This window comes from Podarcis filfolensis (genome assembly GCF_964270895.1).
Source record: "Podarcis filfolensis genome assembly, chromosome: 2".
NCBI lineage: Eukaryota > Metazoa > Chordata > Lepidosauria > Squamata > Lacertidae > Podarcis > Podarcis filfolensis.
In genome coordinates this window covers 29,317,136-29,341,050 of record NC_139605.1, presented here as the reverse complement: position 1 = coordinate 29,341,050, position 23,915 = coordinate 29,317,136, and the positions used below count along the sequence as shown (strand labels likewise).

General features: G+C 40.9%; 1 protein-coding gene across 27 annotated transcripts in view; it reads left to right on the top strand.

Moving 5' to 3' along the window:
• The window catches only part of FOXP1 (forkhead box P1), a 534,652-nt gene that overhangs the window by 10,221 nt on the left and 500,516 nt on the right, over window positions 1-23,915 (top strand). For all 27 annotated transcript variants that reach the window (XR_014544949.1, XR_014544950.1, XM_083601038.1 and 24 more), the window contains exon 2: window positions 411-516. The gene's annotated coding sequence lies outside the window, so the exon portion shown is untranslated. The remainder of the gene's footprint in view (window positions 1-410; window positions 517-23,915) is intronic.

The following is a 23,915-nucleotide window of genomic DNA, read 5'->3' as shown; positions in this document are numbered from 1 at the left end:
CGGCGGCCGCTTGCGCGCCTCGCTTGTTCACTTGCTGCCGCTTCTTGACCTGGAGTATGTGAATATACATGTGCAACTTCACACACCCAGGCAGCCTGCCATGATTTGCCCCTGGTGCATCTGCAAAAAAGAGCAGATCCCAGCTGAGCAGGAAAGAGGGCTGGGTGTGTGTCTGTGTGTGTAGGCGCGTGTGCGTCTGTGACAATCTTAGATCCTATTACTATATCTGATTTCCTGATCCCTTTCTTGCAAGAGCTTTCCAAGGCTTTCTCCCCCCCCATCATTCCCTTAGACACAACCTTACATTTCCACCCCCTCCCTCCTCCAGTTCTTCGCCTCCCCCACCTCTTAACCAAAACCTGTTTTGTGGAGACTTGTTGAAAGTACCCTTGGTTTCTTCTCGACTATAGAGCCCAAAGTTTTGCCTGCCGGAGAGCACAGGAGCAACAGCAGCCTTTGGCTTAGGAGCTGGGTGCTGATGGTGGCAATCACACAGTCGCAGAGCTTTTTCTATCGGTAAGTATGGGAGAACCAGTGAAGGCTTTCAGAAATCCCTAACCTACCCAGACAAAAACCCCAATACAGGAAAGCAACTGAACCTCATCCCTAAAAGAGATATAAACCTTCAGAACTGCCAGTTCTGATTTTTGTTTCTAGTGAAAATGCGGGAGGAGGGGAAGAAGAGGAAGCATAAAAATATAGTTTCCTTGCTTTTAAGCTAAGAAAACGAGTTCAGGAGTTTACCAAAAACAAAAGTGCTGTCATAAAATATGATGACATTTCTCGCCCCCCTCCAATCTCATCCCACCCCGCTATTAATTATTTCCAAGCCATTGTGTTAAAATACCATTGCTGGGATGATTACTAAGTGTATTGATTTTACACTGTCTCCGTCTGCCATGGTTTAATTTTTTCCCATTTTCATGCGAAAGAGTGCAGAAAGACCAGAAGCCACAGGCAGGACTAGGGAAGGCAGTGGCCCAGCTTGTGCTGATTTTGAACTGGGTGGGAGTGTTGCAGTTGCATCCTGAAAATGACCACAGGAAAGTTGGTTCTGTTAAAAACAACAACACATCCCCTGCTCTTTAGAATGATGAGCCCAACAGCCAGCTGTTTACTCTTGCTTCTTCAATAACAAATCCTTGGAGAATGAGATCTTCTGCTCTTAGAAGTTTAGGGTTTCAGTTTTGGTCACTTTTAGTAGAATGAGTAATATGAACAATATTTGTATAGCCTATATATGTCTGATATAACATAATCCTGAGTCTTCGTGTACTGAGTGGTAACACTTTAAAAATACATTTTATTTACAGTTTGTTCTCTGACTGTATCAGACGTTCATTGTTTATCTAATTTTATAAAGCATCAGGAGACCTAAGAAATGCCTGTACCATTGCAGATAAATGTAAGGCTCGTGCTATTTTGCTTATATCATTTGCTCTTACTTAAATTGTAAGCTGCAAAAGAAGAAACAAAAATCCAAAAATAACTGTTCATATTTTTTTTAAAGAACCTGAGTTTTCCCCAAGTTTTTAAAGGACAGGTTTCCCCCCCCAAAGATCCAGTTAGTTCTGCTAAGAGCAAGCAAGCAAGCAACCAACCAACTAGCCCGTGAATCTTGAGAGGCAGGATTGCAAATCAGAATAAGAGAACTGTAAATAAATTTGAACTGCTTTAAAAATGTAGAATTCAACTTCTCTTCTATTTTTTTGTTTAACCATCTTAGCACTGTGCAGAACGACAGGGCGGTGTGTATGTGGGGGGGGGGGAGACTTTCCACGCACTGCTATTCAAATTGTGTCAGCTAGAATCTCATTGCAAAGAAATGTATTTCAGGTTTAACATCTTGCATTGGCAGCATTCTTCCCTCCTCAGTCTTTGGATTAGTCATTGTATGAGAGGTTGGGGTGGGGGGAGAGAAAGAAAAATCACTTTCTTTCTTTTTTTTAAAGTAAAGTAAACAGCCTCCAACAAGTGAACCTTGACAACCCAGATTAAGGAAGGCAGGAGAGATCAAACAAAGCTGCTGCTGGGCTGTTGTTAGGAGCTGCTTCACTGAAAGATCTGGACTATTCGATCAGGCAGCAAGACTTCTATGTTCATTTATGCAGAAATGGGACCATTACAAATACTGATCTTTGTTGTGAAACCTTGTAACTTGGAGGAAAGCCTATCTGTTCTGTTTCAGATAGTATTTTTGACCTAATTATTATTTGCAGGACTTAGTTAATTTAAGAAAAGGCATTCCCTGTTTTGGCTGAGTTGTGTATTCGCAATGCCTTGATGTACAACTTCATCCCCCCCATCTGTAACACCTTGAAGTGCAGAGAGGGAATGCTTGAGTTCTCAAGCATCTGTAAAAAAAAATGGGGGGGGGGAGAGCTGAAGTTCAGTCTTTCAGTTAGAGATCCTCTCAGCGAACAAAGACATTTGGGGGTTTCTGGAGGTGTTATTCGGATATGGACCGGAACAATTTCATTGTGATGGTAGTTTTTATTTTCTGTAGTTTGAGTTTTAGGAAATCAAAGCAATGTTTTTTATACACTAAAACATGCCAGTCACTGGGACAGAATGTTCTGAGTGATTTTTAATGCCAAAATAGAACAATGTCAAAATTGTATTTCATTTTTAAAGAGCACTGTAAGCAATTATTATAGTATTTTCCTGGTTTTGTATAATTTAAAGAAGTGCCATTAAACATAGCTGCAGCACAATACTATGCAGAAGTAAATTTCACTGAATATAGTGGGACATAGCCTAGGAAGTGTGTTTATACTTGAAGTCCAAGGCTGCAAGAATGTACACAATTTCCTGTGAGTAACTACCACTGAACACAATGGAACTTACTTCTGAGTAGACCTGTATAGGTTTGTGCTGTTAGTCTTGGTTAGGCTATTTATTTTGCCTGAAATAATTCATTTTGTTGTAATACTGTTCATTGCAACTGTTATTTGCAAACTAATTTCTTACCACGACTACTATTTTAATAAATGGCATTTCTAAAATAACAAAGTGAAACAATTCCCGTATGACAAGTATATACAACAGGTAAATAATGATAAATGAATAAATAGCTTAAATGGCTCTTGAATTAGCATTTCAGATAATAAGAGAAACGCTACCTTTTTAAAATGTCAGTTTCATAACCATCCAAACCTGCTTCATTGAGGATTAGATTCATTTTTATTATTGGTACCTTTATAATATCATTAAGCACATGTTCATTAGATGTACACATGTATGCTATTAAACCATTTGTGGCATTGTGTAGCTTTTTAAAAAAGCTATAAATATTTCTTAGTCCCCCAGCTCTAGCATTTACACTAACAAAGGTAGAAATATTTCATTTCTGTACTGTTAGGAGAATTAAGACCTACTTTCTAGATTATAATTTATGCAGTTCTTTTAGAAGGAAAATGCAGCACTGCCCCCCCTTTAATTTAGTTTACATAATGCAAGAACGATGACAATGAGGAGTAATAATACAAATATGGAATCATCTGACATTTTTTTTTTTACAGTATGGGAAAAACAGTGTATAGAATAATATTAACTGGGGAACTTTTCCAAACCGAAAACTGATATTGTGGCTTGCCTCTTCTTTGAGCAGGAAGTTCTTGGATACAATCCATCTCCAAGTATAATCAATGAGAATTTCCATTGACTGGAATGAAGGTGGATTGCACCCACTGAATTTTCTTTTGTGTAAATACATTAGCTGCTGGGCTGCACTATTTAATTCATATGCAAACTTGTGCATGCGTAACTCTGTAAAGCATTTCATCTAATGTGTTTTATACATACAGGTACTATGCATGTGAAATAATTTCACCAAGTCCGTCCGGTTATTTATAGGACACAATAGTGTTTCTGCCTTTAAAATGTTCTTGGAGATGCTCTAATAAAATTTAAATAGATTATAGGCTGACAGTATAATAGTATAAATTTTGTTTACGATTCCATTGCTTTAAGGTACTTACACTAAAAGAAGCTCCTTTAACCCCAAGATTGAGTGGCATTAAGTGGTGAGAGTAGTCTTCTGAAGTGCTGCTACTGCCCTTTGCTCTTGTGATAATCTTAAATTACTATAACTTAATTGCAACTTCAAGGCACTGAGCGAAAATGTTTTTATGCAGCTCAACAGGGCTTGGTTATATGGAACTAGGCTTTCATGTGTGCATGTTTTTTGTTTTACTTTGTTTTGTTTTAAAAGGTGACAACATGGGAGCACAAGCCTTTTCCTACTGCAATGAATGGGTGTATTTTTGTAGTTTAAAATGAAACTTCAAGCAGCTTCACCTTGTGTTTCACTGTCTCCCGCCCCCCCATGTGCCATTTGAGTTTCTTGGTCCTTCAAAGAAACACCTAAGAGCATCTGATATGTCTGTGAATGTGTGTGTTTATTCACGTGTGTACATGTAACATTAAAGTAGCATCTATGTTAGCTAAATTCAGGGTGTTTTGTTTTTATATTTTGCTTTTAAAATCTGGATTATACAAATTAACTCTTCATAGCTTCATGACGACATGAATACCACTTTTCAGTTATCTGAACCTCTAGTTATACAAACATGTTGCATATCCTCAGTCAGGACACTGGGAAGAAGGAGTACTAGCTTATGTATGTATTACAGCATAGACCACAACTCCGTAAAAAGCCACCTCTTCTTTCATTGTACCTCCTACTATCTTCATGAAGCTGAGCAGCAACTTTAAAAGTGGTCCAGTTCTAAGAAAAAGGATACTCAGAATTAAACCTGTGGCAGTAAGAAGACAATTAGTGCTGTGGTATATCCACCTTAGCTTGCGTCTAATTCCATTTGTAGCACTGATATTGCAGATGTATAGCACGAATAAAAACTGCTTTTAGAGTTGCTGTGTGTCCGAGATTTTAAGGGGCATGCTTCATTTTGAACGTGTGTCTTGTAACAAATCACAGCCTCCTATCTACAGAATGGTGGCTGTCCATGTCTCAAGGCATGGCAGCTCAGCTGATGTACAGAAAGTGGATGCCGGGTTCCCTTATTTTTGTTAATTTGATCTGACAAGCCTAACTGCTTTCAGCCATATGTGTGGTTTTAGTGAGGCCCGCAGCCATCCAGTTTCCTGCATCTGAGATGAGGCCTTGAACCCAGAGCCTTTCATTTTCATAGCTGCAGTGACACAGCATTTCCATTTGTGATCTGACAGAAGTAAAGGGCTTACTTGACAATGGATTAAGCATTTGGCTTGCGCTTCCCATATACTGAAAATTCCTGAATTATTTTTGGGTATTGCTAGCTCACGGAACATGCAATATAATTAAGAATATGTATTATGGTAGGAAAAACAGCTAAATTTTAAGATCCAGGATGTGGATTTTTAGAGCACGTTGTTCTTGCAGCGTATGTACAGACCCAGATCCAGGCAAGATTTTAAACTTGTAAGCAATGAGTAGTCCTGTTAACCTACCTATGATTGTCTCTCAAGTTAGGTGTGCTGTTTCATTGAACTGGTGGTAAAGTTAAATAACTGTATACATTGCTGGGGGCTTTTCATGGGGTACAGGAGAAAATTAGTTTAACTTCCAAAAACAGTAATATGAAAACGCTGGAAAATAGCCCAGATGTTTTTACAAACTATTTTTTGTTACCTGTAACAACTGCTTAAATAGTAACTCTACTGACAATGGTGAGATGATTTCAGAAGGTATTCTGTACAAAGTAAAAATACTGAGGGATTTGAGCTAAGCAAGCAAGCAGAATGTAGCCTGCGTTTGCTCAGTTTTTGTATTTGTCCAGTTTATATAGAAAGATTTCAAGAGATTACTCAAGACACTATTTGCTGGAGTTAAACACAATACAAGAAAGATATTCAAGTGTACTTTGACATTCTTCCACAAAAATGACATGTTAATTACGTACAGCAAAAACGCACACAATAGCCATGGCTATCTAATTGCTTTAGACTTCAGAGTTAACTAGTTGCCCCCTTTTATCTCTTTGCAGTTTCTGCAATATAACACATACAGAGTGTTTGTATATTATGGACACTCAGAATAGTCTGCTTATTGCTTAGCTATTTATCTAGCTAATTTCTAAAAGTGAAATAATTTTCACTTTGAAATGTAGAACTAGAGGCATTGTAGCAGAACTACCTTCACCTGGTTAAAAAAAAGAAGTCCCAAATACCTGGATCATTTTAAGTGATTTTTTTTTTGCCACTGCTATTCTTTCTGTTCCATTTCAAAATATCTCAATTTAGTGCCTTGAAATTGTAATTAAGTTGTAGTAATTTAAGATTATTGCAAGAGTGCAAAGGGCAGCAGACGCTCTTTAGAAGTCTCATCTCAACATTTAGTACTACTCAGTCATGGGGTTAAAAGAGTTTCCTCAATGCAAGTACTTAAAGAAGCTGAATCGTAAACAAAATTTATACTATATTCTGACAACTAATAATCTATTTAAATTGCATTAAAGTATGTATGTTAAATTTAATTAAAGGCAGAAGTAGGATTGAGCACTGTAAATATATTGACAGATCTTTTAAAATGGAATTCATTTCATGAAATATTTACATTATGTCTTTTATGTTGAAAGATATCTAGGAATGTTCTTACTGTAGGTTTTCCGCAAGGCAGCTACTCAGAATAATTTTCAAAAGGAATGCTAACAAATGCAAAAATGATTCTCAAGTGTATTGTTTGCTTTTAATAATTTGCTTTGGAACAATGGTAGTTATTGTTATGATTGTTTTAGTGCTTATTTCCTCAATAGTTTAGCATTACAGAATTCTCAGTTCCACTGTAAACCTTCTTAGCAGTGATTACACAATGTCTTGAATGTGTAGTGGTAAATATATATGAGATTCTTGGATGCCAAAATTCTTAAGTAAGATCTTTCTTCAGTCATTCCTTCTGCCAGGAATCCAATTGACCTGTACTGTCCCCCTTTGCTTTTCAGATAATGCAGTCATATCACAGATATCATTTTATAAAATATAACTGTTTATCATGCCTATGTTCAGCGGGCCTGATTCTGATATACTTTAAGAGTAACTGTGCTGAGGTATTGACATTGCTGTACTGGCATTGGGAAGACAGAGATCATCCTTCTCATGTACATTGCAGTCCTCCCTATGTTTTGGACTACAATTCCCATCCGCGCCAGCCAGCATGGCCATCATTAGGGATAATGGGAGCTGTAGTCCAGCAATATCCGGAGGCTACCAGGTCGAGAAGGCTGGTATATGGTGTTCAACTAAAATGCCTCATTGTACTCTAAACTCATTTAGTTGTGAAGGATTTGAAAATGTTTGCTTGGACAATGACAAAGAGACCCATGCACTCTTTAAAGCAGCCTTTCTCAACCTGTGGGTCCCCAGACGTTGAACTACAACTCCCATCACCCCTAGCTAGCAAGGCCAGAGCTCAGAGATGATGGGAGTTGTAGTCCAACAACATTTGGGAACCCACAGGTTGAGAACCACTGCTTTAAAAGGCTTGTTTTTATACAGATGACAATTAAGAGGCTCAGGATTCTAACCAAGAACGTGAGGGTTTTCCAAAAGGCCTGCTAATAGTAAATTAAGGTTGCTTCGTGTGATACATTGAAGTAGGAGAAGAACTGCAAGTGGATTCCCCTGCCAATGTAAGATGCTGCCAGGCTGGAATCAGAACACGGATAAGCAATGTGGTGTAGTTGTTAGAACACTGGTCTAGGGCCTGAAAGACAACAGAGTTCAAAACTACCCTAGTCTAGGTAGTTCACTAAGTGACCTTGGACCAGTTGTGCCTAATCTACAATTGGCGAGAACAATATATGCCAGCTCGAGCTCTTTAGAGAAAAGGTGGGATTTAAATGAAATAGTTAAAGAGAGAAAGAAAACATTAGCCTATGTAACCTTATTTTGTTTACTCTGGCTGACAGCAGCTCAGACCAATCCTTTGTAGACATGCTATCCATGTTCAAACTGGAGATGTCAGGGATCTAAACTAGAACTGTACAAGTGTAAAAACACACAATTTTTACACTGAGATTAGGACCCCCCCCTCCCTTTCTATTTCTTGCGAAGTGTGAATAGGACTTTCTTCTGTTACGCTGCTACGACCAACAGAATTACTGAGGGGATGGGTGCCCTTTACATCTTTGCAGGAAATACACGTTGCATGTTTTTCTTTCTTTCTTGTGGCATTCCTTAACACCAAGTTGAGAAAGCATTTTTCTGAACTGTACCACTTCAGGTTGCAAATGCAGGGATTGCCTCACTGAGGGCTCCCCAAGGGAAAAAGTGTCCTTGCATATAGCATAATTTGTCATATGTTAGCTGGAAGACTAGGTGATGATTTCTTCCCTTTGACACGCATGTGTTCTAAATTCTGGAAGCTTTTAAACATTCAGCTGCCACCCATAGCTTTAAGTGGTGCAACCCACCACTTGATTCTGACCCTCTGATACATACATTTAAAGTAGATAACTTCCCCCAAAGAATTATGAGCTACAGTTTTCAGCACCCTTAAAAAACTACAGTCCCTAGGATTCTTTGTGGGGGACGTCGTGTGTGTGGAAAACATACTTTAAATGGTCTGAACATTAAAAAACTTGCCTATACAGGGCTGCCTTCAGATGTCTTCTAAAGATCTTTAGCAAAAAGCAAATCATCATCATCATCATCATCATCATCATCATCATCAACTGATCTACACAGCAGCCTGGAACAAATAAAAGTGTTGTTGGTCTCTTCCTGTATTACTGTTCAGGCATACTTTTGTTTTAGCTACACTCCCAGTTATTCTTGTCATGTTGTTGCCGACGATTAGGGTCTTTACTTGGGCACTGTGGCACACTTTCCTTCTGAGTGTTCTCCCTCTCCTCTGTTTTATTAAACGAACCCATTCATTTAATTGACAGATTAAGCATATTAACACATCAGTAAATGAAAGTAGGGAGACTTCCCAAGGCATCTTTGGAAAGCCTCTGTGGTTTTATGTGACCGGATGCACACTATTAGATTTAGATAGCAAGGCCAATGATGTTCATGCGTTTTAAGAGAGACATAAATGGAGAGAACGCAGTTGTAAGTAGAATGTCATGTCTCTTATTTAAAAAAAAACAGTGATAAATGAAGATTAAAAACTGTATCGGGGCCAGTTAAATGTCCAGTCGGCCAGCAAAGCAAACCAAGAAAATTTGTTTACATGGACGAGAGGCTTATCTTTTTTTAAAAAAGACATTCATGGTAACAGGTTTATTGTCAACTTGCTTTTCCTCTGGCTAGAAAGCTTTTGAGAAACTTGACCACTGTTGATCAGCACTGTTGGTAAGCTCAGTTCAGGTTTGCTGTTTTGCACCCCATCATAGCTGCTTCTGCGAAATAGCCAGACCACGCTGAGTACAAAAGTGTGCTTAGCAACAAGAGTTTGGGTTTTACTTTGCTGAAGAGAAAAGCGGGCATCCAGTTTAAAAAAGCGTCTTGTCTCTTCTGCTGAGAAGGCTGCCAGGGCAAAAAAGAGCAAGTAGATAGGTCACCTCTGTGCACAGTTCTCTATGCAGCTGTCCCATATTCACCTCCTAGCTTACATGCAGGAACTCATTGGTACAAAAAAGTAACTTCCTAAATTTCAAAAGAGAGGCATCCCAGTCTCACAAATGAGATCATTGCTGAAGAAAGATTTTAAGATCACTTTGAATGCTTGCGTATAAAAGTGAGATACAATTTTAATTTGTCAGTAGTGCTCGGGTACCTCTGCATTTCTGATTTCAATATTGTGCTTTGTTGGGAAGGTAGCACTTCACTTAAAACAACAGCAGCAAAACATTTTTGTTAAGAGGTCTTCAATTTAATCTACAGCAGTAAAAGTAGGGGTGCTTGTTAAAGTCTGGTGAAAGTAAGTGATAGAAACAGTGCTGGAGAAAAGGGATATTCTTGCTACTAGATCTTCTGTGAAACTGCAAATCACAGTGTAGATGTCAAATCCCCACTGTGTTGTTTTTGAAGGATATTAAGCAATCAACTGATATTTCTTTAGGAATAAATGTCATTTTTACACTGTAAAACAACTGCAGCCTGATCTACAACATTATTAAACCTAATTGCTTGGATTTAAGCTGATTTGCTTCGGAAGGTGACAGTAAAATGAACACTCCAGTTCTAAGCTTGCTTACCTGGAAGTAAATTTCACTGATTTGTACCATTTGCTTCCACATGGGTGAGAGTGGGATCACAGTGAATGCTACAGCCCTAAGTGCCACTTGTGAGTCCTGTTAAATGCATTTGGACTTGGTTCTGAATAAAGATTCTTCGGATCTGTTGTAAAGGACCTTTAACAACAGTTCTATAATCATTTAACTGGGAATAAATCCCATTGAACTCAGAGGGACATTTCTGAGCAATCTGTGCATAGAATGTAAATCTGTATGGTTAGGTTTAGCTGTATTTGATCTGTTTGGGTGAGTTTGCAGGAACAAGGTGAGTCAATATATTATATTTAATACATTCAGCATGTTATATTAAGTACGGTGTACACAGCATCATATTAATGAGTGGAGAGATAGAACGATGGGTTACACAAGTTTTTTTCAATGTCTTTGTTTGCGCTTTAATCTTTGAATTTTTGTGTGTAAAAACAGCAATTTTTTTTAAGTGAATCAAAATGGTTGGTTTAATGAAGGTGTGGAAAGTCTTTTGCCCGCAGGCTGAATGTGCCCCTCAGGTCTCTCTGTCTTACCCCCAGGACTGTTCCCCTCTCTCCAGACTGTGTTCCTCACATCCTCTGCCCAGCACCTTCCTTGAAGGCTGTTGCCTGGCTGCAATGTGTCCTTGAACTGGGTGGCTGCGTCTTGTTTGCCTGGATGGAGGCAGTGGCGGACTTTGGGCTCTCAAATTTTGGCGGCGCCCCGTGCAACCCTAAAAATTGATGCCCCTCCAACCTCTCACGCTCCTTTCTACATCATTGTTGCAGCGCCCCCTGTGGCGCAGGTACCCTATGTGGCCGAGCCAGTTGCGCTACCCTAAAACTGCCTCTAATGGAGGAAAGAGAGGAGTTTAGTGTGTGCAGAAACCTAGTGTTTGTTTGGCTGGAGCATAGCCTACTGTGCAGAGGTTACAATGGCATCATTATTCCACCTGGATATAGGTCTGGCCTAGTCTTATTACTTGTATGTAAGGTTGCCCATGTGGGTTTGTGGCCCTTGGACAGTTCCCCTGCTGCTGGCTTAACTTCTAACTTGTTTCCCTCACTGGATAATTGTCTGACAGAGCAAACCCTCCCCATTGCTGGAGCTGTATAGAACCACGGTTGCATCTGCAGCTGAGCCACTCATGGAAGCAGAAGGTGGGGGGCTGGCAGATTGAGAGCCGGTAAAAGTGAGCAGAGGGATGCCTCAATCAAAATCCCATACGATCTGGTTCAAGGGCTGTTTCTGTTGCAGTAAGAGATCTGTAACGACCGCTGTGAATTTGTAAATAATACGTCGTGAGATTTTAGGCCTCTGTACGATTTGTTGTTGTCAAACGTATGTTACAAATATGCCTGCGGTCATGATCCTGTGAGTTGGTGCATGGCCAGAGCAGCTCCCAGAATGACATACTGTGGCCACCAAAGCGTTTTCTCTGCTTGCAAGACTTGCAGCAGAGTAGCCAGATGTTCTGCCAGTGCATACACTGTGCGCCCAACAACGTGTAAACATTGTAATTCACAGCCTGTAATTCATTGCCGCGAAATAGCCAGAGCCTCCTCCAAACAGACTTGGGGCCCGCAGTGTAGCAGCGTTCCATACTGTTTTGTCTGGTTACGGCTGCAGGTACATAAATATGGGCGTGTGTTTATTTTGTGATAACAGTCAGGAGGGTGGAACCGATTTCTTCCATTAGGAAGCTAGTTTAATAGTAAGCCATTTGTGGTTTTGTTTTTTATTTGTAAGCTTTATCACTTTCCAAGGTTACAGCAGAACTTTAGCACTTGTGGAAGCAGGCAGCATGCACATTAGGCCCCAGTTTGCCAGAAGTATTCTTTAGTGAAGCCAGTTAATTTGTAGCCTAGTATTTAACTTGTAGAGAAGCTTGTGGAGGTGGTCCTGAGCTTCGTTGCATTGTCACAGGGAGTAGGGAAGCCTTTCTGCCTTTCAGGAATTGACATTACAAAGTAAAAGAGGGAGTCAGTGTGGCCCTTTCCATGTTATAAAAGTGGAATAAATAAATGCATGTTGCTCTGAGTTCTGACCATTGGTCATGCTGGCTGGGGCTGGAGGGCATTGTGTTGGTTACCACTGAGGCATCCTAGGAGATAACCTGTGTAGAGGAATAGGATCAAATAGCTCGCTCCTGATGAAGCTGTTAGGACGATCTTGTCACATTTAAAGATTGCTTCCCAGTATGAGATCTAGCAGTAAAATAAGGAAGCTAGGAGGAATGATTTCAGAGGTCTTTAGGATTCTTTTTTTAGCTCATAGTTTTGAGTGTTGCTGTGATTTGTAAGGTTTTGGCATTTGACGTTGCTTACTCTGATAGCGGGCTAAATATTTCAGCATTGCGATCCAGGGTATTAGAATTACCGTATTTTTCCATATATAAGATGCCCACATGTATAAGACGCCCCCTATTTTGGGGGGACCCCAAATTTAGAAAATGGGCATATGTATAAGATGCACCCAGATTTTTAACCTTATTTTAAAGTAAAAAAACCTAGTCTTATATACGGAAAAGTATGGTATGTGTAATCAGAAACTGAAGTTCGTTTTTAGAGGCACAAATTCTGCCAAGCAGAACACCACTGTGAGATTTACAGAGCAAGAATTGCACCAGTATTGATAACATTCAGCTCCTTGTAACACTGCAATGAAAACATCCCATTTGGTACTATTACATACTCATGCCATTTTCTGAAGTGGAGAGAACTTCCAGAGCAGTCCTATAGGATTTAGGCTCCTTTGGATAAAGAGAGCATTGGGGACTTAGGATGTGCTTTTAATAATTGCTTTATTTACTTTATTTAATAATTGCTTTATTTACTAGTAAGCAGAGCATAGTTAGCAGACATTGTTCCTTACAATTTGGCATTAGGTCTCAAAAATGAATTTGTTGCAGCACAGTTTCTTCTCTCTGTCTCATTCTGTCTAAAGTCAAATGGTAAAACTGCCTATTTATAACTGTCTTCTCTCCCTCGCTCCACCCCACAGAGCATGGATCTCAGACGCTACTCTTGCAGGTTAGTTATCTATTCAGGAAATATCCAAAGTCATCAAGGAACAGTAATGTCCTTTTCCCCATCCCTTACTCCCATCAGGCGATGCTTTAGTCAAAACACATACCCTGCAGTCAGTGAACGTGGGAAAGGAAGTAGGATTGTGTCTGCTACTCTGTGCCTACTGGGCACGAAGAGGCCTGTGTGCATATACAGTGGTACCTCGGGTTACAGACACTTCAGGTTACAGACGCTTCAGGTTACAGACTCCGCTAACCCAGAAATATTACCTCGGGTTAAGAACTTTGCTTCAGGATGAGAACAGAAATCGCGCAGCAGCTTTGCAGCGGCAGCGGGAGGCCCCATTAGCTAAAGTGGTGCTTCAGGTTAAGAACAGTTTCAGGTTAAGAACGGACCTCCGGAACAAATGAAGTACTTAACCCAAGGTACCACTGCAGATGTGGTAATTAGGGTTTCTACTTGTGTGGAAGAGACCTCTGGCAAGGCCAGAGTGTGTGTGTGTTGGCAATGGGAGGCATGGTTAGCTTGGGGTGTTTGAGCACCCCTACAGTGATAGACAATTCAAATTAATCAAGACTGCCCAAACTCATAAATGTAATAACATGTGTATTTAGTGCATGGGCTTGTGCTAAATGAGGAGTTTCCAGTTATACTTTTTTAAAAAAATTAACGTTTTTAAGAGTGCAGTTCTATGCACTCTTGGAGTAAAGGGTAAAGGTAAAGGGACCCCTGACTGTTAGGTCCAGTCGCGGATGACTCTGGGGTTGCAGCACTCATCTTGCTTTACTGGCTGAGGGAGCCGGCATACAGCTTCCGGGTCATGTGGCCAGCATGACTAAGCCGCTTCTGCCGAACCAGAGCAGCGCATGGAAACACCATTTACCTTCCTGCCGGAGTGGTACCTATTTATCTACTTGCACTTTGACGTGCTTTCGAACTGCTAGGTTGGCAGGAGCAGGGACTGAGCAATGGGAGCTCGCCCTGTCGCAGGGATTCGAACCGCCAACCTTCTGATTGGTAAGCCCTAGGCTCTGTGGTGTTGGGAGTACAACACATTAAAATTGGTGGACCTTACTGTTTAGTAAACATGGACTGCTCATCAGCAAAGTATATGATACTGCATTTATGGACCAAGCTCAGCATCATATAATTTCCAGCTTTCAGCTGTGTCTTCCTCTTTTTCCTACTTAATTAGATAATAAGGAGAAAGGAGAATTAAGAATAAGGAAAATTAGGATTGGGAACTTTTTTTACTAAGCTTTGTGGGGTTCGTGATTTATGTCCCAATAGTGGCTGAGGGAGGGATGGGATAAACTTATTTCCTCCATGTGCTGTGACTCCAGCCTCTAATTAATTAAGGAAAATCAAAAGATCTAACTTCATACTGCTTATTATGTGCAACATACAGTTTGACTTTTACACTATGACAACTGGAAATAAGATTTTGTCTAGAATGTAATTTTTCTAGAACTTGATGATAGCATGGCATTGAAAATACGCATTCATTCTGTTCACAATATAAGGGTTCTTCAGTGAAGTTTGAAGCCAGGATGTTTCAATTAGACTGCATGTATAAAGGAGGAATAAAATAATCAAAATTTGATGACTAACAGTTATTTCTGTTACTGTTCAGTCTAGTTCCATACTGCTTCCGTACAGCAAAATGAAAGCTTTTCAAAGTGTACTTTTGGAATAAGAATGGGATTTGAAGTTGTAACTTTGCTGAGCACTTGAAAGGTAAAATAATTACCACTAAAGCATTTTATTGGTACACACAATGCTTTGCACAGAAAATAAAATAAATTGTGGTGTATGCCTCATGTATATTATTGGGGGTACTGCATGTGTTTGTTTGTTTGTTTGTTTGTTTGTTTGTGTGCATGTGCATGTATATATGAGGTTCAGCGGTCTAGGTAGCAAGAGCTGATCTTCTAAATTTTAAATGTCAGATTTTGGGGAGACAAGATTTCGATGAAAGCTAGAGGCAGAAGCTTGGGAAATTTGCAGACAAATTCATTTTGGTAATGTGCAAAAATGTGCATTTCGTAAAACTTGAGAATGTTAGTTTGGTTTTGAATTCTGCTTTAAATATACCCCCAGAGTTAAAAGCCATATGTTATTCTTACTGATTGTATACAGATTGACTGTGATATATATGGGGAAACCCTGATTGCCTGATTTAATGGATGGTTGAGTTTTGCTAAGTGCTCCATGTTTGTGTATGAATTTGTCATTTGCAGAAAAAGCGTTTGTTACTTGTGGGCATAATCCATTGGGAACAGCTTCTGTGGAAACGCTGTTGAAAGGCAGATGAAATTTACTCAGATTTGTGCAGTAGGTATTTGCAGTGGTTTACGCTGTAGGATTTTTAGGGAAGTTCTTTGAATATTCCACTCAGTCTAAGGTAGAGTAGCTAATCTGAGCTAAATGGGGGAGAAAAAGGTAGATGGAAGTTTCAGGCCCTGTTATTAAAGTTGCTGCATAAGCTGAAGTTTATGCACTGTGATAATGCTAATGACCGACTGACTCAATGATGCATGACTAGAGGAAATCAGTGGTATAATCGCAGAAACTTATCAGGCTTTTTGTCATTAAATATTAGTGATAAATAATGCACTTCATTTTGTGTAGATAGAACATATTTAATCCTGATTGTACAGACCTTCAATTTAATAAGGGTCACGGCTGGATAAAATACTAATGTTTGGTAACTTAAAAGAAAAGATAAAAATGCATTTGTTTCAACATTAGTCCTCAACAGCTTTTCCCCCTATCTAGCCATGTTTGTCTTGATCAGCTGCTGAGGGGTTTTTTTTGGGGGGGGGACGAATGCTGCCCCCTCCCCCTTTTTTCCTGTACTGTATTCTGTTGCATGAATATACTGAAACGAAGAGAATAGTATAATTAAAGCAAACGTAAGTGGTAATACAAAATGAATTTGAATAGTTTCTGTATGTAGTTTTCCAAATTCTAAAGATATGCACTAATTAATCTGGTGGCTGTAAAGATGCACCCAAGCAGATACTTGCTGCCTCAGTTCCAATGTGACTTTTTTGTAGACACCTTGCAATGGAGCGCCACCCTCTTCCTTTGAAGAATATAACAGTGAGATCGTGGACAAACACCATTAAATAAAGTTACACCACCACACCTGCTTTTCTTGTGTTGGCTCAAAATCAGAGTACCTCATGTACTTTTCATAAGGCTATGTGAGCTGTCTATGAAAAGTTACTATTCTTAAGAGATATGTAGGGAAACAAGTGAATATTACCAGGAATTATCAAATGTAAGAAAAAGGCAATTCAGCGTAAGAATTCGTAGGCAGTTTCTTTAATAAAAAGCAACATGGGGGAAAAAAATATCAACTCACTGTGCAAAAACATTAAATACTACATTTTGTTTCTGTGTTGTTTCTGTGTTAGCTAATATGCAAAGGCAAAATTCAAGGCTCATCACTGATTCATTTCTGTTATGAATTCCCTGTGTGTGAAGATGAGGGCGGTAGCTAGAGTAAAATCTAGTTTAGCAACTTCTATTTCCTTTACATATATATTGATACATTAGTTTTGACCTGCTTTGCTGCTGGTAATTCAGCTGCTTTCAACAGTTGGGTGTATATTGCCACTTGTGCCAAAAGTGAGTTTTTACAAGCAGTAGGTGAAAGTTTCCACTGCTAATGATATCCATGATGCATCTGATTTCACTTAAAGCAGGCATGGAATCCTGGTAGGAAATCTTGCCATAAGAGAGGGTAATCTGTGTGTGGGTAGCGCTGTGGTCTAAACCACTAAGCCTCTTGGGCTTGCCGATCAGAAGGTCGGCAGTTCGAATATGTGCAATGGGGTGAGCTCCCAGCTCCGTCCCAGCTTCTGCCAACCTAGCAGTTCGAAAGCACGCCAGTTCAAGTAGATAAATAGGTACTGCGGCAGCGGTGAGGTAAATGGCATTTCTGTGCGCTCTGGCACTCATCATGGTCCTCTGTGCTTGTAGCGGTTTAGTCATGCTGGCTACATGACCCGGAAAGCTGTCTGTGGACAAACGCTGGCTCCCTCGGCCTGAAAAGCAAGATGAGCGCCGCACCTCATAGGTGCGCCTTTGACTGGACTTAACTGTCCAGGGGTCCTTTACCTTTTTTTTACCTAATCTGTGTGCTGTATATACAACAGAGAAGCTGTGCTGGTCCCAGGGGGGGGGTGTTACTGTGTGGCGTGGTCTGAGTCTGGTCCTAGGTCGAGAGTATGGAGGCTGTCCGTCAGGGGCGAAGCGAGGTCCAAAGCGAGGAGTCGGGCGTGGTCAGGAACTCTGGCAGGAGAGCAGGTCAGGGTGCCGGCAGGAACAGGTTACCAACGATGTTGCTCCCGCAACTTGGGACTGGGCTGGCTGGCCTTTATCTCCGCTGAGGCATAGGGCGGCCCTGGTCCACAGGTGACTCGCCTCTCCTGGCCTGGAGGCGAGCACTCCTCCTGCAGGAACTTAGTTCCCTCTGCCTCTCTGCCCTGAGCCTCTGCAGCTCCAGAGAGGCTGGAGGGTTACTGGACCCAGAGGCAACCTCACCTTCCCCTGACAGGGCTGAGAGAGGCGCACCTGCAGGCAATGGGTCCTTGATCACCTCCGGAGCCAGAGCGGATTCAGCTGGTGTCTGCTCCTGAGGATCCAGCACAGGTGAGGGCCCTTCAGGTTCAAGCCCCAGCCCCGGCTCAGCTGGCCCTGGAGGCGGGGACTCCTGTGCAGGCTGGGATTCCTCAAGTTCAGCCTCTGAATCCGATTCCCAGGCCATCACAGAAGCTTTAGGCAACCTGATGGCAAAAGATGTTTTGGATTGAAACTCCCACCGGCCATGTGGGTTGGGGCTCTGGGTTGGAAAAGGCTGCAGTAGAAATGATAGGATCTGCTGGACCAGCCTAAGGGGGGCATTTATTTGTTTGCATTTATAGCCCAACTTTTTCTCTGAGGTGTGCAAGGTGGTGTATACACTTCTCCCCCATCTCATTTAATCCCCATAACATCCCTGTGAGGTAGGTTAGACTGAATGGCAGGGACTGGCCCAAGGTCACCCCGTGAGCTTCCTGGCAGAGTGGGGATTTGAAGCCTGGTCTCTCAGCTCTTAGTCTGACACCATATTAACCACTATACTGCATTGGTATTGCAGGACACATGTAAGCCTGGCTCAGGCTGCAATTCTGAACTCTCCTACCAGGGAGTCAGTAGGGGGACTTTGCATCCTATGAATGGTAGGCATTCATAGGATTGCACCATCAGCTTATTAAAAGAAACGACTGCAGACTTTACATAGGGTTAATGTATTTGCAAGTATATTTACACATGGGAATGCTGGTTTTTTGACCTTCTGTATACAGCAGAAGCCTTTTAGTACATTTGTATCCTGTGCCTCTTCTGAGGAGCTCAAGGGCGCATAAATGGCTTTCCTCCTCTGTCCCCATCTTGATGTAATTACCCCATATCAACCCTGTAGGGTAGGGTAGGCTGAGAGATGTCTGACCTCAGTTCACATCATGGCTGAGAGGGGATTTGAACCCAGGTCTCCTGATCTGAGAAATACTCTAACTACTATACCACATCCCTGCTGTGTGATCTGCTATGATTCAAAATAAAAGAAAGCTCTTTCAACAGGCATGTAGTACCTGTCTGCTTAGGAGAACCCTATGTGTTGATTTCCCTCCCAGAGTCCTGTTCTGCAGAGCCATTTATTTTTGCACTCCACACTCTTTTTGGACAGTGGTTGATTGATTGATTGTGTGTGTGTGTGTGTGTGTGTGTGTGTGTGTGTGTGGTAGGAAGTAGGGAGGGAAGCATTCTGTCACATCTATAATATATATGGTCCTTGCTTTCTGCATACTGATAATTATAAAGGTGCGCCAAGTTATATTGGAGAAGTTGTTTAATCTGACATGAATTGGGTGTGTCTCCGTAGGCACCGTATTGGAGACATGGGTTCAGATCTCTGCTCGGCTATGTGTTTACTGTGTGGTCTTGGACACACATTTAGGATTCTCTGTCCCAGTTTAAACTCTAATGATGATGATCATCTATCTCATAGGGTTATTGGTATGCTGAATAAGTGAAAGTTTTTGTTTAAACACTAGTTGTGATGAGTAATAGGCTAGTAATGATCTTTCTTAAGAATAACATGAAGGCTCTTGAGTGTGCTAATTTTTTTTAACATAGGAGTGCTGGAGGTGGCATGAGGAAAGTTGCATAATGAGTTGTTCCTTCTCATGCCTACCTGCGTACATTGAGGGCCGTGAAATCTGGACCATAGCCAGGCATGATTGTAGATAATGATACCAAAGGTCCTTTGTAATTATAACCTGTTTGAATGTTTGTCATATACCCTACCACTGTTTATGACTTAGCTGTGTGCTGATTCCCCTGCATTTCTCCCCTAACTTTTGCTGTTTTGTTTTACTTATTTTCATGTTTTTATCCAGTATTTTACTCTGTGAACCATCCTGAGATCTTACGATGAAGGGCAGTATATCAATCAATCAATCAATCAATCAATCTTGCTTCTTTACTGTAATTTGCTCTCCTTTTCAATTCCTAGAGCACAGTTGGTCCTTAACAGCCAAATATAGAAAGGATGGAAAGGAGGTAGTGACCTCTCTTACTTGCCTAGTGAATGGAAGACTCATTCCCTCTCACTACTACGACCACCAATAAGATTGGGAGTGAAATGTGTCATTTTTTAATTATTTTTGTTGACTTGGCTGCTTTTCGTATTTACCAATAGCTTCCATTCTTAATTTTAACATTCAGGGGATGGTAGGAACATAAACAAGAAGAGCCCTGCTGGATCAGAATAAACTAGTCCACCATTTTGTTCTCACAGAAGCTGGCAATCATGGGCAAACTACCTCTGATCCTGAGGTATATATATATAAAGCTACCATCACTAGGAACCATTCTCCTCTATGAATTTGTCTAATTCCTCTTTAAATCTTCCCCAAGTTTTTGGCCACCATGGAACTTCGGTAGGTATACATAGGAGTTTGAGGACTGGGACCAAAGACCCTGAGGATTGCTTGATAGGATCCATGTTATTTTGCTATTGAGAATACCAAAGAGTGATTTACAGCATCAGCTGTCAAGGCAATTGTGCATGTACACATAATAAGCAATGAAGCATTGCTGAATTGTTTAGTTGTATGAAGTAGTTATTACTGATTTGTCTCCATAATCACTTATGTCCCAGACTGCCTTCCTCGCTACTTCTTTGCTGAGGAGTAAGCTGTCTTAATCCATTTATAACAGTTCTGCATAATGAAAATGTTCTGTGGTTTATATCTCCTCCCTGTTCCAGGAAACTACTATCACAATATACTGTTTATATGAATCACTCATGAAAAGAAACTTTGAGGTCTTCCTCTTACTTCCAAGTATTGCTACTTTTCCTTGTTTGCATTTTTGAAAGAACAGAGAGTGATATATTTCCCCAGGCTGTGGCCAGTAGGTTGTATTAGCCTCAGTCACCAAAACTACCTGCAGCAATTTGTTTTACACACATGCACACACACATCATATTAACCCAGGCCCTGTTTCTCTTATAACCGGATCCTCTGATGGCATGCTGAAGATTAGATAAAATAGATTATTTGCCCCTTCACAGCTTCTGGTGAAATGTATTTAATCTCAGAAGTCAGTCTTCTTTTTCTGTTGATAATACTGTTTGTTAGTTTTTCAGAAGCCACTCCAGAACAGAATCTACACCTCACCCGTAAACACATAAGTAACAGTCTTAAATTGCTCTTATTGTGAATATGAGAGAAATTAAGGCCAGAGGTGTTGAAGGGGCTAACTTTTAAAGAATCCATAATTGCTATGTTTTAATAAAATAAACAGTAAATTAAAATAAAATATGCTTGCATCTTCAGTGGCAGTATAGTATGGAATGACTAAAAAGACACATTTTCCTAATTTCCCCTAAAGCTAGTCAGAAAGTTCCACGTAGCTGTTTATCTTGAACTGTAGTTGTTTGGTCCAGAAAAAAACTTTTGTTAGTTGATTCTGCTGACCAAGATACCCGGGAGAGTGCTTTCTTCTGTATTGATCTGGCCAAACGCTAAAGTTGTCTGATGAGGCAATTTTGTGCTGCAACCTGTGAAGAGTTTTCTGGTGGCAACCAGGGGCAGGGCCTTTTCAGCCGTGATTTCAGCCTCTTTGAAATCACCTCCACTCTGAGTTAAGGCAGTTGTCAATGCATTTTGGCATCTGCTAAAAACTTACTTTCTTTGATCTTTGCTTGATGTTGATACTAGCTGACTGTAATAATATGATGCATCTTTTTTGGCCTAATGTTGGGTATTGTTTTATTTATTCTGTCAGTAAGTTTTAATGTAATTTTAATGTATTTTTGTGCAGCAGCACCATGTGATGTTTACATGAAAGGCGATCTACAAATAGCTTTAACAAAGAAAAACAACAACTAATCTGTATAAATGGACCCTCAAAAGTGTCAGAAATTGTTGCCCTGATGCTAAATGTGGAGATTTTATCTGTGGCCCTCTGCGATGAGGTTGGCCTGTTGCACCAAAAAAAATAAAAAAATAAAAAATGAAGCACCTAAACAACTGGTGAATTTATTATGGCATAGGCATTTGGAGTACTTCAAGTCTGATGTTTCTAAACCATCTTCATGTGTATGTAAAAAGCATAATTTATCTCAAGGTCACCAAGGAACGGATGATAGTCATAAGATCTCTATATTCCAACATTTGGTGTAGCCAGCACCAACCGTGGCTGTTAGAAGGTGTTCCAGTCTACCTATGGCATCATGTAAAAGCAAGTTTGGACCCAGAAGTACCCCAAGCTACAAATTTGCTCTTTCAAGAAGAATGAAATCCCTTTCCCTTCAAGGCAGTCCTCCGCAGTTATCTGTCTTGTCTGGAAGGAGTTTATTCACCCACAGAGTCATCATAATCCAAATGTAAGTTCCAGAAAGAAGGGGTAGAAAGAAGGGGTCAACCTTTTTATACCTACCCCCCCACTAATGCCTCTTTCTTGATGGTGAAATTTCCTTACCGGCCACCGGTGCTCGATGGAAGGAGGATTCAGCTGGTGCCGTAGAACCCCCTACCGCCCACCTAGAATCCTGAAACGCCCACTAGTGGGCGGTAGGGACCAGGTTGACATCCCCTGGCATAGGCTTTCATGGACTACGGTGTGCTTTATCAGGTGCACAAAGTGTTACACTCAGCAAGCATATATAGATATAAGTAGAGAGGAAGGAGAGGAAGAACTGAGCACTAAAGTTAGACGGGGGAAATGCAATAAATGCATTCTGTGACAGTTGCATTAAAGCTTAAATGTATACATTTGTGTGGTAACACACAAATAGATCATCGGATTATCATCAATTACTGCCATTGTGAGTGGCCACTATTCTTATTTTGCATACATTTAAAGCTGCAATGCAATTGTCACAGACTATTTTTTTTTTGCATTTCGTTTCCGTCTGGCCTCACCTCACTTATTTTTTTCTCTACACTTGTATACCTGCCAACCAAGGATGCATCTGATGAAGCACTCTAGTCCTCTACTGGCTGTTGATGCTAGATTTTGCTTCTTTGAATGACATGCACAGTTGCTAATGCAGTATGCACTTCCTTTTAAAGTCAAAGTCTCGATTTCATTTCATTCTTTCACTGAATTTGAAATTGGTGCAGGTGCATAGGAACAGAAGGTGAACTCCAGAAGCCCCGAGGGAACGTCATTCAGATTGTGCCAGGCAGGTAGAGTAATACCAGCGCTATCACCTCAATGCTAATCTGGCACCCTGGGTGTTTTTACTTATGTCATAGGGATTAGAAGAGATGGATGTCATGGATCACTTTGGCACAGATCTTAAACCATTTTTGAGAAAATAGTTAATGTCTGAAGCTTATATTTCTCCATGCGTAGGGCAGAACAGGATTGGAGATTTAGCTCCCAGACTAACTCTTCCTAGCGTGCTAGTTGTCGACACACAGTTTTCATGTGTGAGAGACTGTACAAAACTCACGCGCTGCATTTTGAAATGGTATAGTAAAGTCCAGGAAGACTGAAGTTTAGAAAAAGGTGAGTAAGAGGGGACAGGATAGATGTTGATTTTGCATGGTGTGGAGCAAGTACACCCATTCTGTCATAATAGTAGAACTAGGGTTCACCTAATTATAGATTGTAGGGACGGGGTGGCGCTGTGGGTTAAACCACAGAGCCTAGGACTTGCCGATCAGAAGGTCAGCGGTTCGAATCCCCACGACAGGGTGAGCTCCCGTTGCTCGGTCCCAGCTCCTGCCAACCTAGCAGTTCAAAAGCACGTCAAAGTGCAAGTAGATAAATAGGTAGCGCTCCGGCGGGAAGGTAAACGGCGTTTCTGTGCGCTGCTCTGGTTTGCCAGAAGCGGCTTAGTCATGCTGGCCACATGACCCGGAAGCTGTACGCCGGCTCCCTTGGCCAATAAAGCAAGATGAGTGCTGCAACCCCGGAGTCGGCCACGACTGGACCCAATGGTCAGGGGTCCCTTTACCTTTACCTTTAATTATAGATTTAGGACGGAAAAGGACGGTATTTCTTCACATAGCACTTAGTTAATATATGATATATGAAACTGACTCCTACAGGAGGCAGTGATGGCCCTGTATTTGTATGTAGTGATGTATTTCTTCACACAGCACTTAGTTAATATATGATATATGAAACTGACTCCTACAGGAGGCAGTGATGGCCACCGACTTGG